This window comes from Corvus hawaiiensis, chromosome 1 (assembly GCF_020740725.1).
Source record: "Corvus hawaiiensis isolate bCorHaw1 chromosome 1, bCorHaw1.pri.cur, whole genome shotgun sequence".
NCBI lineage: Eukaryota > Metazoa > Chordata > Aves > Passeriformes > Corvidae > Corvus > Corvus hawaiiensis.
Genome location: NC_063213.1, coordinates 93658091 through 93670292, shown reverse-complemented (window position 1 = coordinate 93670292; position 12202 = coordinate 93658091). Strand labels below are relative to the sequence as shown.

The 12202-nt window shown below is 59.8% G+C and overlaps 1 long non-coding RNA gene across 2 annotated transcripts; it reads right to left on the bottom strand.

Annotated features, from left to right (window-relative positions):
• Window positions 1–276: 276 nt before the first annotated feature.
• LOC125330975 lies at window positions 277–12137 on the bottom strand. Of its 2 annotated transcripts, none has more exons than XR_007205805.1 (4): window positions 12051–12137; window positions 8201–8313; window positions 5600–7224; window positions 277–399 (listed from the first exon to the last, which is right to left on the bottom strand). It is a non-coding gene; the product is annotated as an uncharacterized LOC125330975 (long non-coding RNA). The 2 variants fall into 2 exon arrangements; XR_007205806.1 differs by having other exon boundaries at window positions 5600–5693.
• Window positions 12138–12202: the final 65 nt, after the last annotated feature.

Genomic DNA, 12202 nt, shown 5'->3' with positions numbered 1-12202 from the left:
AGGAGAAGGTCCTGGTTTTTTGGAAGTTATTTTATTTCTTTTTTCCAGACCAAAGCCCACATTTCCTGGAGAAACCCTCCAGCTCCAGCCTGGTGCTGGTCAGAGGCTCCAGACATTCCAGCCCAGGATGGGAGCAGGGACAGGAGGAGAGGGAACGGCTCAGGCTGGGCCAGGGGAGGCTCAGGGTGGACAGCAGCAGGAATTTCCCCATGGAAAGGGTGCTCAGGCCTTGGCAGGGGCTGCCCAGGGAGGTTTGGAGTCCCTGGAGGTGTCCAGGGAATTCCTGGAGGTGGCACTGAGTGCTCTGGGCTGGGGACAGGGCGGGCATCGGGCACAGGGTGGGCTCGGTGACCTTGGAGGGTTTTCCAAGCTCAGAGATCCTGGGATTCCATGAGCTGTCTGTAAATGGAGCAAAATTCACACTTTTTGAGGATCTGCCCCAAAACTCCCCCACAGCTGTTCCACAGCCACTTCCCCACCCCCTGGAGTTGCCGCTGGAAGATCTGATCCCTCTCCCCTGTCCCCTCTTCCCTGTCCCTGTCCCCTATTCCCTGTCTCTGTCCCTGTTCCCTGTCCCCTATTCCCTATTCCCTGACTCCCATTCCCTATTCCCTATTCCCTGTCCCTATTCCCTGTCCCCTATTCCCTTTGCCTGTCCCTATTCCCTGTCCCCTGTCCCCTGTTCCCTAGTCCCTATTCTCTGTCCCCTGTCCCCGTTCCCTATTCCCTGTCCTCTATTCCCTGTTCCTGTTCCCGGTCCCCTATTCCCCTATTCCCTCTCCCTATTTCCTGTTCCCTATTCCCCTTTCCCTATTCCCCTGTTCCCTGTCCCCTATTCCCATTCCCTATTCCCCTTTCCCTGTTCCCCCATTCCCTTTCCCTGTTCCCCTATTCCCATTCCCCTATTCCCATTCCCTATTCCCTTTCCCTGTTCCCCCATTCCCTTTCCCTGTCCCCTATTCCCTTTCCCTGTTCCCCTATTCCCATTCCCTCTCCCTATTCCCCTTTCCCTGTTCCCTGTCCCCGCTCTCCCCCCTCCCATCCCTCCCCACTCCGATGAATTTAAGCAGCATTTCTATCCCGAAGCCCACGTTTACTGTTTCTAATGGAGTTCCAATTACGAGCTGGGAAAGCCGCTGGAATTGAGCCTGTCTCCAGAATTTATGGGCAGCGCAATCCCAACCCAACGGATCCCTCTCGGGAAGAACGGGAGCGTTTGTCTCCGGAGCTCCGGCAGCAATTCCTGCTGCTAATGGAGTCTGTGCTCCAAGGGAAATGATCCCGCCCAGGACAGCAGCGTCCCGGGGCATCCCGAGGGCTGGAGCAGAAAGCAACAGGCTGCGAAAAGCTCTGGGATACACCAGGATTGGAGGGGAGGAGGAGCAGGGACATCCCACCAGGAGAATGGGGAAATTCCCTGTCCCTCCCGTGCTGACAGAGCCCTCCTCCTCCCGTGTGTGCAGGGAACAGCTGAATTTAGGGATTACTTCATGCCCCTGTGCCATCCCGGTTTTCTCCAGGCGGTTTCTCCAGGAGGAACCAGCCCAGCAGGGACTCGGGCACGGGGCCTTGTGGCTTTTAGGACACCCAAAATTCAGATCCCACCCGGCTGCCCCTTCCCGGCTGGATGAGCCCAGGTCTCGCAGCTCCTCCTGCAGAGTCCCAGGACAGGAATTCCAGAGCCAGCAGATCTCAGGCACATTTTGGGAGTAGAAACCTTGTCCTGGTGTGTTCTGGCACAAACCAATCCATGGAATTCCTCTGAGCATTCCCAGGTTGAAGGGAGTCCTGAATCATCCCAGAATTCTGGAATGGTTTGGAAAGGACCTCAAAGCCCACCCCGTGCCACCTCTGCCCTGGGCAGGGACACCTCCCACTGCCCCAGGCTGCTCCAAACTCTGCCCAACCCTGAACAATTCCAGGGATCCAGGGGCAGCCCCAGCTGCTCTGGGCACCCTGTGCCACCCTCCCAGCCAGGAATTCCTTCCCCAAATCCCATCTCAACCCTCTGTGTCTCAATTTGAAGGGTGTAATTTGTATTAAAAATCCATTTTTGGCCCAGTAGGGCCCACGAGGAGCGAGATTCCCAAACAAACCCTCCCCACTCTCCTCCAGTCTCTCCCTGCAGGGCTGTGCCAGGCTGTGAGGAGCAGCAGTCCTGGGACATCATCTCCATCTCCGTGACCTTGATTTTGCGTGACAAGCTGCACATTAATTAATTAATTACTTAAAGAACAGCCCCAGCGTTCCCTGGGAAAGGCCATTCCTTTAATCCTGACAGGCAATTACAGCAGCAGCGATGATAAATCTCCCCGAGCACTGTTTGTCTTCAGGAGAGGTTTTTGTCCCAGAGGTTTTCAGGCTGGAGGGAGCTGGGGATGTGTCCGGGATGAAGGAAGGCTCAGGACCACCCGGAATGGGACTCCCTGATCCAGCCCCATCCCTGCCTTTCTCCCGATCCGTGCGAGGAATGCTCTGCTGAAGGAAGCGGGAGGGATGGGAACAGGCAAATAAAATCCACCGGAGGAATTCCCAGCAGCAGGACAGACCTCTGGAAGTCGTTGCCGTCGTCTGTCCCCTGGCAGGGTCTGAGGAGGGATCTCCCTTTTACGGGGATAATGGCAAAATCCGGATTTACAGGGAAGAGGGAAAAAGAAAACCGAGATATTCTGTGAGGAGTGGAAATCGCAGCCTGGTTCCTCCTGCACTGCTCTGCTCAGCCCCTTCAAATATCCCACAGGAATTCCAGCTGCTCCCGGTGTCCTCCGGAGGGAGAGGAAACCTCCAGCTCACTCCAGACTTGCTCCAGTCACCACCAAAGTCTTGGACAAGGCAGGAATTTGGGGCTCTCTTTATCCAGCCAAGAACTCCACAAAGCTGGAGGATGTCCACCAGCCCAGCAGGATCTCCACCAGCTGTGGATGGGCTCCAAGCCCTGCTGTCCTTGCCTCCCACATCCCACGGGATCCCAAAATCCCAGGTGATTTTTTAAGCTGCCATGGCCAAGTCCTTCCTTGCTTATCCCATCCCCTGCCCAGCGCTGAGAGGGGATTCACTCCGGGAGGTGACAAAGCCAAGTCACCAAAGCCCAGGAACAGCCAGGAAAGGGCTTTGGCTCCGAGCTGGCCTGGGAAGAGCAGCTCCGATGGGTCCAGGTGGGCTCCTGGTGAGGAGCCAGAGCAGCCCCAAGACACAGAAAACATGGAAGGGTCCAGTTAAAGGCTCCCTGGCATCTTCTGAGGAATATTTACCTGCCCCATCCCTGGCAGGGCCCAGGGCCAGGCTGGACGGGGCTTGGAGCACCCTGGGACAGTGGGAGGTGTCCCTGGGGGCGGCTCTGGATGGGCTTTAAGTTCCCTTCCAACCCAAACCATTCCATGGCTCCAGAACTTGTTGAGCCCCTTCCTGAAAAATATGAAATCCATGGAGAGCCAATTCCCTCTCGATTTCTCTTCCATTTTGCAATGATCACACAGCAGAAAATGGGACCATCCCTCCATGTGCTGCTCCAGGGAGCTTCCCTGTGCCAGGACTCGCCGGAATTCCAAGCCCACGGGAAGAGCCCACCGCATATCCAGCCAGGAGGTGCCGCAGGATGGAGCGGGAGCCGGTGGGATGCAGGAACAGCCCCTGGCAAACAGCAGCCCAGGAGACGACGCCATCCCGATGTTGCTCCCATTCCCGACCTTTCGGCTCCGAGCATTCCCTGCCTGGCAGTCGGGATGAGCCAGGGCAGCCGGGACATGCGGAGGAGTCATTAGCGGGGCAATTAGCGCTCATTAACAGCAATCAATCAATCAGAGCTGAAGGACACCAAAGCCAGGCCTCCCGCGGCGGGAGGTGACAGCGGGGACACCCCGCCGTGGGGCCAGCCCTGGTTTTTCCAATTTAAAACTGGGATTAAACACCGGGATAGAGGAGCCGGCGATCAGCCCGTGCCAGAGCCCCGAGCGCTGCGGGCAGTGCTGGCGCAGGGATCAGCATCCAGCAGCTTCCCAGCTCCATCTGCGCTGGCGGGAGGGTTTATCTGATCCCGGGAAAAGCGGGATTCGGCTGCGGGAAAAGCCAGCTTTTGCAGGCTGACAGCGCATGGAATCGCAGAGTGTGGAGTGGTTTGCTTGGAAGGGTCCCTAAGGAACACCCAGGTCCATGGGCAGGGAACTTCCAGGGATCCAGGGAGATCCAGGCTGGTGGAGGGGGCTCAGATCCTTCAGAGACCCTTCCCGGAGCTGTGGCTCAGCCCCGCTGGGGATTCCTGCAGCTCCATTCCCGTGGAGTGCTTTTCCCTGGTTACAAATCCTGGATCCTGATTCCTGCTGGATGCTGATTCCTGCTGGATCCCGATTCCTGCTGGATCCCGAGCTCCCCATCCATCCCCTCCACGTGCTCCGTGGCAGTGCAGGATCCCTCCCTTTTCTCGCCATAATTTCCAGACACAGCACTGAGACGTCCCAGGAAAATCCCAAATTCCCTGCAAACCAGCGGGAGGGGTCCCACACGGTCCAGCTGAGCCCATCCCGACGCTCCCCTGGGGCCGCCGTGTCCTGCCCTTGGATATTGTCCCACCCCCGGCTGTGCCGAGGGAAGGATCCCTGGATATTTCCCTGAGCCAAAATCCCCCTGGAGCCACTTCAGCGCTCTGGGAACAGAAACAAAGGATAAATCCAAGTTCTGAACCCTCTCAGTCCCTCCCTGCCCCGAGCACAGCGACGAGGGATGAGGTGCCACCATCCAGGGTGACATCCCTGCGAAACCCAACCGCGGCTGAGCCAGGCACGAGCCACCAGCCCTGGCCACCCCTGCCCTGGGCCTTGGTCCCCAGCCTGGGCGACCACACCAAGATTTGAGGCTTCCAGGGGTTTTTGGCGGCCGCTTCACTCGGGGCGTCCATGCCGAGGGGGAGGGGACAGCAGCGCTCCCGTGCAGGGACATTCCAGGGGTGACAGCGCTGGAGCCTGGAGCTGGGGAGACAATGCCATGGAAACACGGGAACGGGAGCAGCGGAGCAGCCCCTGGGGAGAGGTGGAGGGAGCAGAGAGGGGCAGAAGAACGGGGGAGATGCTCCAACCTTGGCCAGGCGGGAGGAGGAAGGAAAACCGGGAGGAGAGGAAGCAGAGGAGATGGGAGGCAGAGGGACACGGGGCCACCGGCAGCTCCTGCGTGACCTCATGGCCGGGAAAGCCACCAGTGGCCATCCCTTAAGGAGGTGACGTCCCCACGCTCATCTCCTGCAGAGCACATCCCACCAGCCGGCAGCGTGCCCGGGGAAGGATGGATTGAGGTCCAGGAGGATCAGCCTTGTCCCTGCTGCGAGGACAATCACACCAGGCAGGCACATCCCATGGATTTGAAGTCTCCTGGTCCCCACCTTTCTCCTCATCCCGGGGATGTTCAACCTCGAGACCTTCCCGGCACCACTCCTGTAAATCCTGTGGGAACGAAGCGGCTCCCAAAGCATCCGGGCTCCGCAGGAAATCCCAACTCTTCCTTCAGATGTGCTGAACCTCCCCCTGCTGGAATCACCTCATTCCTCCCCCCGTTCCCTCCCTCCTTGCTCCTTATCCCTCTGGATGTTCAGCTCTCCCAGGGATGCACCCACCGGAATAAAAACACTTCCCAGTCTTCTGTTCGAGGAGCTGAACAGAACAAACTCTTTCTTCCCCCATCAGATCCTTTCTCCTTTCCCCTCATCCCTAAAAAGAGAAAATAAAGGGATTTATTCTCCTTTCCAAACACTGATCCTTCCGAGGTGGTTTTTTCTCCTCACCTGCACCAAAATTGCTCCCACAGATGTTTGAGGGCTCAGAGAAGCAACAATTCCATCATTTAGGCATTGAAGGACTTCAAATCCCTCAATTACCCCCAATTCCGAGTGGATTGAAGGAGCCAGGGAGCAGCACCTCCGTAACAATCAACACAAAAGCAGCTTCCAAGTGTCTCTTTCATGTGGTTTCATCCATGATCGTGGCAGGGAGATAAATTCCCGAATTTATTTCCTCTAATCCAGGCAGGCAGCAATTGATGGGTTTTTAGGAGGGTGAAAACGGCTGTGGGATGTTCCAATGTTTATGGGCCGCTAAATTTGATTTATAGGGAATTATCAGCGCTGCCACTGGGAAGGGTCCAGGGAGCTTAATATGATTTGCATTGATGGGATTAACATCAATTAACAGCTGCCAGGTTCGTGGAGCGCAGCCCAGGCCTGATTCCCACTGGATCCAACCCCTGATTCCCACCTGCTCCAGCTGCTGATTCCCACTGGATCCAATCCCTGATTCCCAATGGATCCAAGCCCTGATTCCCATCGGCTCCAGCCCCTGATTCCCACTGGATCCCACCCCTGATTCCCACTGGATCCCACCCCTGATTCCCACCGGCTCCAGCCCTGGCAGGTGAAGGGGATTTTGCTCTGCAGCTGTCTGACCTCAAACCCCACAAATCCTGAGGGGTTTCATTGTTTTTTCCGGCCCCAGCCCCAGAAATCGCAGCTCTGCCCGTGCTCCCCGCACTGAAGGGGCCGTAATTCCAGGGAAGGGCCCGGGATGGGCACGGATTCCATGGGGTGGGGCAGGAGCAGTCTCGAGATGTGCCCGCTCCGCTCCCAGGCCGGAGGAAGGGGCAGGAGGGACTCGGCGGCTCCCGATGCCCGTGGTGCTCAGTGCCCTCCGGTGCCCGAACTGACGGAGGGGCTGAGCCCGGGATGCGTCTCCTCGGTGGTTTTGGGAAGAGGGAGGAAGTTTTTCCATTGGGATCAACCCCCTCAGCGTGATCCTGAACCCCCCGAAGGGATAAAACCCCACAAAAGTTGGGTTTAATGCTCCAAACCCCGGGAGCGCTGGGCACGAGGGGTCCCGCGTGGCTTGGGGTGACTCACGGTGACAGTCGGGGCGTGGGAGGAAGCAGCGGGGCTGGAATTGATGCCAGGGATGTGCCAGGAGACGCAGCTTCCCTGGCAGGGTGGGTGCAGCTTCCCGGCACGGGGGATCCAGGATTTGGGGCAGGAGATTTCAGGTTCTGCTGCTGCTGCTTTTCCTTTCAAAACCTCCTGGCTCGGCTGGAAAATCCATCCCAGTTCTGCTCCAGGGCACCAAACGTCACCCGGCCTTTGTCCCCTGACCCAGGGGATGGAGGGGACAGGGAGGGGCTGTCCCCAGGGAACGCAGCCCATCCCGAGCCCAGCACACGCGGATGGAGCTTGGGAGGCTCCCGGTGCCAAGGACAGCCCTGTGGGGAGAGGACGAACTCAAAGGGGTTCAGGAGAGGAATTCCCAACGTCCCTTTGGCTCTTCCTGACAGGAAAACCTTCCCTGCCCAGGGGAATCATTTCAAACCGGAGCTCTCAGGGTGATAACGCAAAGTTTTATCACGTGCCTGATGCGAGAGCCGCGTCCCAGCTTGGACCAGCTGCAGCTGGGATAGGCTGGGATAGGCTGGGATGGGCAAAGGCTCGTGGCTGGATGGAGATTGTGCAGCAGCCAGGCTGGGGATGGATGAAAAGCAGGGAATTCCCTCGTTCTCCCAGATGAGGAGCGCACCTGCTCAGGGGACGGCAGTGATGTGCTCTGAGCTTGGAATCTGCTCCACCCCACCGGGAGCATGGAATGGGTTGGGCTGGGAGAGCTTAAATCCCACCCAGTGCCAGCCCCACCCCTGGCAGGGACACCTCCCACTGCCCCAGGCTGCTCCCAGCCCCAATGTCCAGCCTGGCCTGGGACACTGCCAGGGATCCAGGGGCAGCCCCAGCTGCTCTGGGCACCCTGTGCCAGGGCCTGCCCACCCTCCCAGGGAACAATTCCTGCCCAATATCCCATCCAGCCCTGCCCTCTGGCACTGGGAAGCCATTCCCTGTGTCCTGTCCCTCCATCCCCTGTCCCCAGTCCCTCTGCAGGTTTCAGCTCAAGCTGTGGAGCCCTGAAATGTCAATGGGCACCACAAAGCCACTTGTCCCACTGGGAGGGGACATCGTCCCTGGAGGTGTCACCCCTCCCGAAGGGAAATCCAGGGCTTTGTCCGTGGATTCATGGAGCTGTCCTGGAAGCACCGGGGTGATGGGTGGCCAAGATCTCAGTGTGGAATGTCCCTCCCACCCAAACTTCTCCACTGCTCAGGACCCAGAGCCATCCCCAGCCCATTATCCCCCAAAACCTACTTCTAGTGCTTTCCTGGGAGCCACGGGATCCTGGGAAGGGGCTTAACTCACGGAGAGACATCCAAGGCGTCCATCCATCCTGCTGCTCCAAGAAATAAAGCCTGACACGGAATCTGCAAGGCCCAGGCTGTGCTGGTGGCTCCGTGTGGCTCCCTCAATCCTCCCTGTGGAGCACAGCTTGGTTTGGAATCTCTGCAGCTGCCCGGGCTCCGGGCCTTTCCTCGGCAGGATCAAACAATCCTGATCCTGCTGCTTTCCTCCTCCACCACCTGGGAGAGTTTTCCAGCCCTAGGAGGGTTTTTGTGGAATATCCCCAAGTGGGCACGGGCACGGATTTGGAATGACCTCAAAAAGGGAGATTTAAATGAAAATGATGCCCAGGATGCTCCCGGTTTCCCATCCGGAGGGGAAGAGTGCCTGGTCCCTGCAGACAGCCAGGAACAAGCACCGACAGGGAAGCACTGAGCCTCACCTGCGCTGATTAACAGGGTCTGGTTAATTGATTTCAATCACAGAGCAGGCAGCAGAGTAAGCGCCACAGAAAGGATCCTTTAATCAGCAGCCTCGGGGTTTGCCCTGAGCTGGCACCTGCTGGGACGCTGGAAACGTTCCCCATCTCCAGAGGAATTCCAGCAAAGCCGTTCATTGCTGGCGTCTCCACATCCTGGGAAACGCCCCGGGAGGAGGAGAGTGGCACCAGCACCTGAGGAAGGGGAGAGGATGGAGCCGGGAGCTGCAGGGAGGGAAAACGGGAAGGAGGCTTTTCCCAAAGTGCCTGATGCCCCCTGGAAGGGCAGTGGGGCACGGAGGTGCCGCGGGCCACACAGCAGCTGCAAATCCTGCTGAGGACCAGAGCGACTCCCAGAGGGGTTTTCCTGACGGGAAAATGGAGCTGTGGCTCTTGGGGAATTTTTGCCCCAGGCACGGGAATCTCCTGTTGCAGCAGCACTTTGGGATGGAGCATCTCCCAGTCCAGCAGGGAGGGGGAAAACTCAGGAGAGGGGGAAAGAAGCAACGTCCTGAAGGTCGCTCAGCAGAAAGGGATGGGAGGAGGCCCCGGGGTGTCCCCAAGCCCTGGGACTCTCCATGGGCTCAGGGAAGACAACAGCAATGACAATAGAGCTGGAAAGGCAACAAAACCCTAATCCTAATCACAATCCCTGCCTGGTTTCCCTGGAATCCCATCCCTTCTGCATCCCAGGATGGCTGGGACCTGCCTGGAGAGAAATCGGGCTCAGCTCCAGCCTTGTCCAGTTTATTTTGCTTTGGAAGCGCTGCTTCCATTTCAGGAAAAGCAAAAATTCTACAAGGAGAGGCTTCCCTGGTTCAGGGCTTTTTCCTACCTAGGAGTGGGAAAAGGAGCTCTGGATCCTGGAGAATGGTTTTCCTGTGGGGAAGGGAAGCAGCGCCCAGCACAGCCCTCTCTGAAGGAAGCAGGAAAATCATCTCAGTGAGCGAAGAGCAGAGCCCTGTGTGTCCCCCAGGGAACAAACCCTTGTCCCCACGGAGCCACCAGGAATGAGACTGGGACAAACCCCACTGAGGACGTGAGCCCCGTAAGGAGAAAGGAGCCTTTTCCAAGCTTGAATCCGCAGGAATTCTGCTCAGGGGAAGGTCCTCGGTGACACCCACGGTGTGAGGAGGCTCAGCTGCCACCCGCAGCTGAGCTTTGCCTGGGGTGCTGTGGTGAAGCCACCGGAGGGGAACGTCATCGTCCCTTTTCCTGCCCATCCCGATGCCTTCACTGGACAGACAGGGACTATACAGGACACAGACTGCCCCAAAATCCTGGAAACCTCCCCAGAACCATGAGAAAATCTGCTGGGATGAGAGACAGCAGCTACACCTGCAGTGAGGGTGTGATGCCAGCCCGGGGATGGACTCAGCAGCTGAGGAATTCCCGGATACGGAGTGGGCCCTGAGCATCTCTGAGTGTCCAGAAATTCCAGCCTTTCCCGGGATTTCACTGAGGGTTACCAGCGGCTCAAATCGCCTCGGGACGGGTTTTTGCTGCCTTTATTGAGGTGTCAGCGTTTCCGAAGGGTTTCAGTGATGGTTCCAGCCCGCTGTGGGAGCGCCCAGGTGCGGCTGCAGAGCCGGAGGGTTTGCAAACACACCCCTAAACCCTCATTCCATGCGGGCCCGGAGCGTTCCCCGCCAGGACTGAGGAATTTAAGGGGAATTTGGGGGATTTCGGGGCTTTCGCGCCGTCCCGAGCGCGGAGCGCTGTCCTGCAGCGCCCCCTGGCGGCCGCGCCGCGGGACAGCCGCGACCCCCGGGACAGCCGGGGCTAACGGGACAGCCGGGGCCAACGGGGCTAGCGGGGCTAACGGGACAGCCGGGGCTAACAGGGCTAGCGGGGCTAACGGGGCCAACGGGACAGCCGGGGCTAACGGGGCTAACGGGACGGCCGGGGCTAACGGGGCCAACGGGACAGCCGGGGCTAACGGGACAGCCGGGGCTAACAGGGCTAACAGGGCTAACGGGGCAGCCGGGGCTAACGGGGCTAACGGGACAGCCGGGGCTAACGGGACAGCTGTGGCTAACGGGGCTAACGGGGCCAACGGGACAGCCGGGGCTAACGGGGCTAGCGGGGCCAACGGGACCCCCGAGAGCACCGGGGCCAATGGGACCAACGGGACCCCCGAGAGCCTCGGGACTCCAGGGTCCCCCGGATCCTCGCCACCCCCAGGACCACTGAGACCTCTGGGAGCCCCGGGATTCCCAGGGCTACCGGGACTCCCGAGACTCCCGCAGCCGCACTCACCCGTGTCTGTGACCCACACCCGAGGGTGCCCATCCCCCCGTGCCCCACACCCGCACACGCGTGTGTGCAAACACTTGAGGAGTGAACACACGAGCCCTCACCCCAGCAGGTGTGCAAACACCCCCGCACACCCGAGGCACTCGCACGTGTCAGTGCACACGCACACGCCTCCGCACAGGGGCACACCTGCACACACACACCCACAGAGCCCTATGAACGCACACTGTGCACACACCCGCACACACCCGCACACACCGTGCACACACACACACCCGCACACACACACCCCGCACACACCCGCACACACCGTGCACACACACACACCCGCACACACACACCCCGCACACACCCGCACACACCCACACCCGCACACACCGTGCACACACACACACCCGCACACACCGTGCACACACACACACCCGCACACACACACACCCCGCACACACCCGCACACACCCACACCCGCACACACCGTGCACACACACACACCCGCACACACACCGTGCACACACACACACGGTGCACACACCGTGCAAACACACACACCGTGCACACAGCCACGCACACACACACCCCCCCCACACACACACACCCCGCGCACACACACACCCCGCGCACACACACACCCCGCGCACACACACCCCCCCACACACACACACCCCGCGGACACACACCCCGCGCACACACACACCCCCCCACACACACACACCCCGCGGACACACACCCCGCGCACACACACACACCGCACACACACACACCCCGCACGCACACACACCCCGCACGCACACACACCCCGCACGCACACACACCCCGCGCACACACACACCCCGCGCACACACACACACCGCGCACACACACACCGCGCACACACACCCCGTGCACACACACCCCGTGCACACACACCCCGTGCACACACACACCCCGTGCACACATCCCGCACACACCCACACCCCGCACACACCCACACCCCGCGCACACCCACACCCCGCGCACACACACACCGCACACACACACACACCGCACACACCCACACCCCGCACACACACACACCGTGCACACACACACCCCGTGCACACGCACACCCGCACAGGTGTCCATACACCCGCGTTCACGCGCACGCCCTTGCACACGCACCTGCACGTTACCCACGTCACCCACATCACACACGTTTACGTCACCCACGCCTACGTCACGCGCGCGCGCTGGGGGCGGAGCCTCTGCCGGGCTGGGCGGAGCTCCCGGGTGTGCGCGCGGCGGGGGGCGGGGCCCTTCGGGGGGCGGGGCCT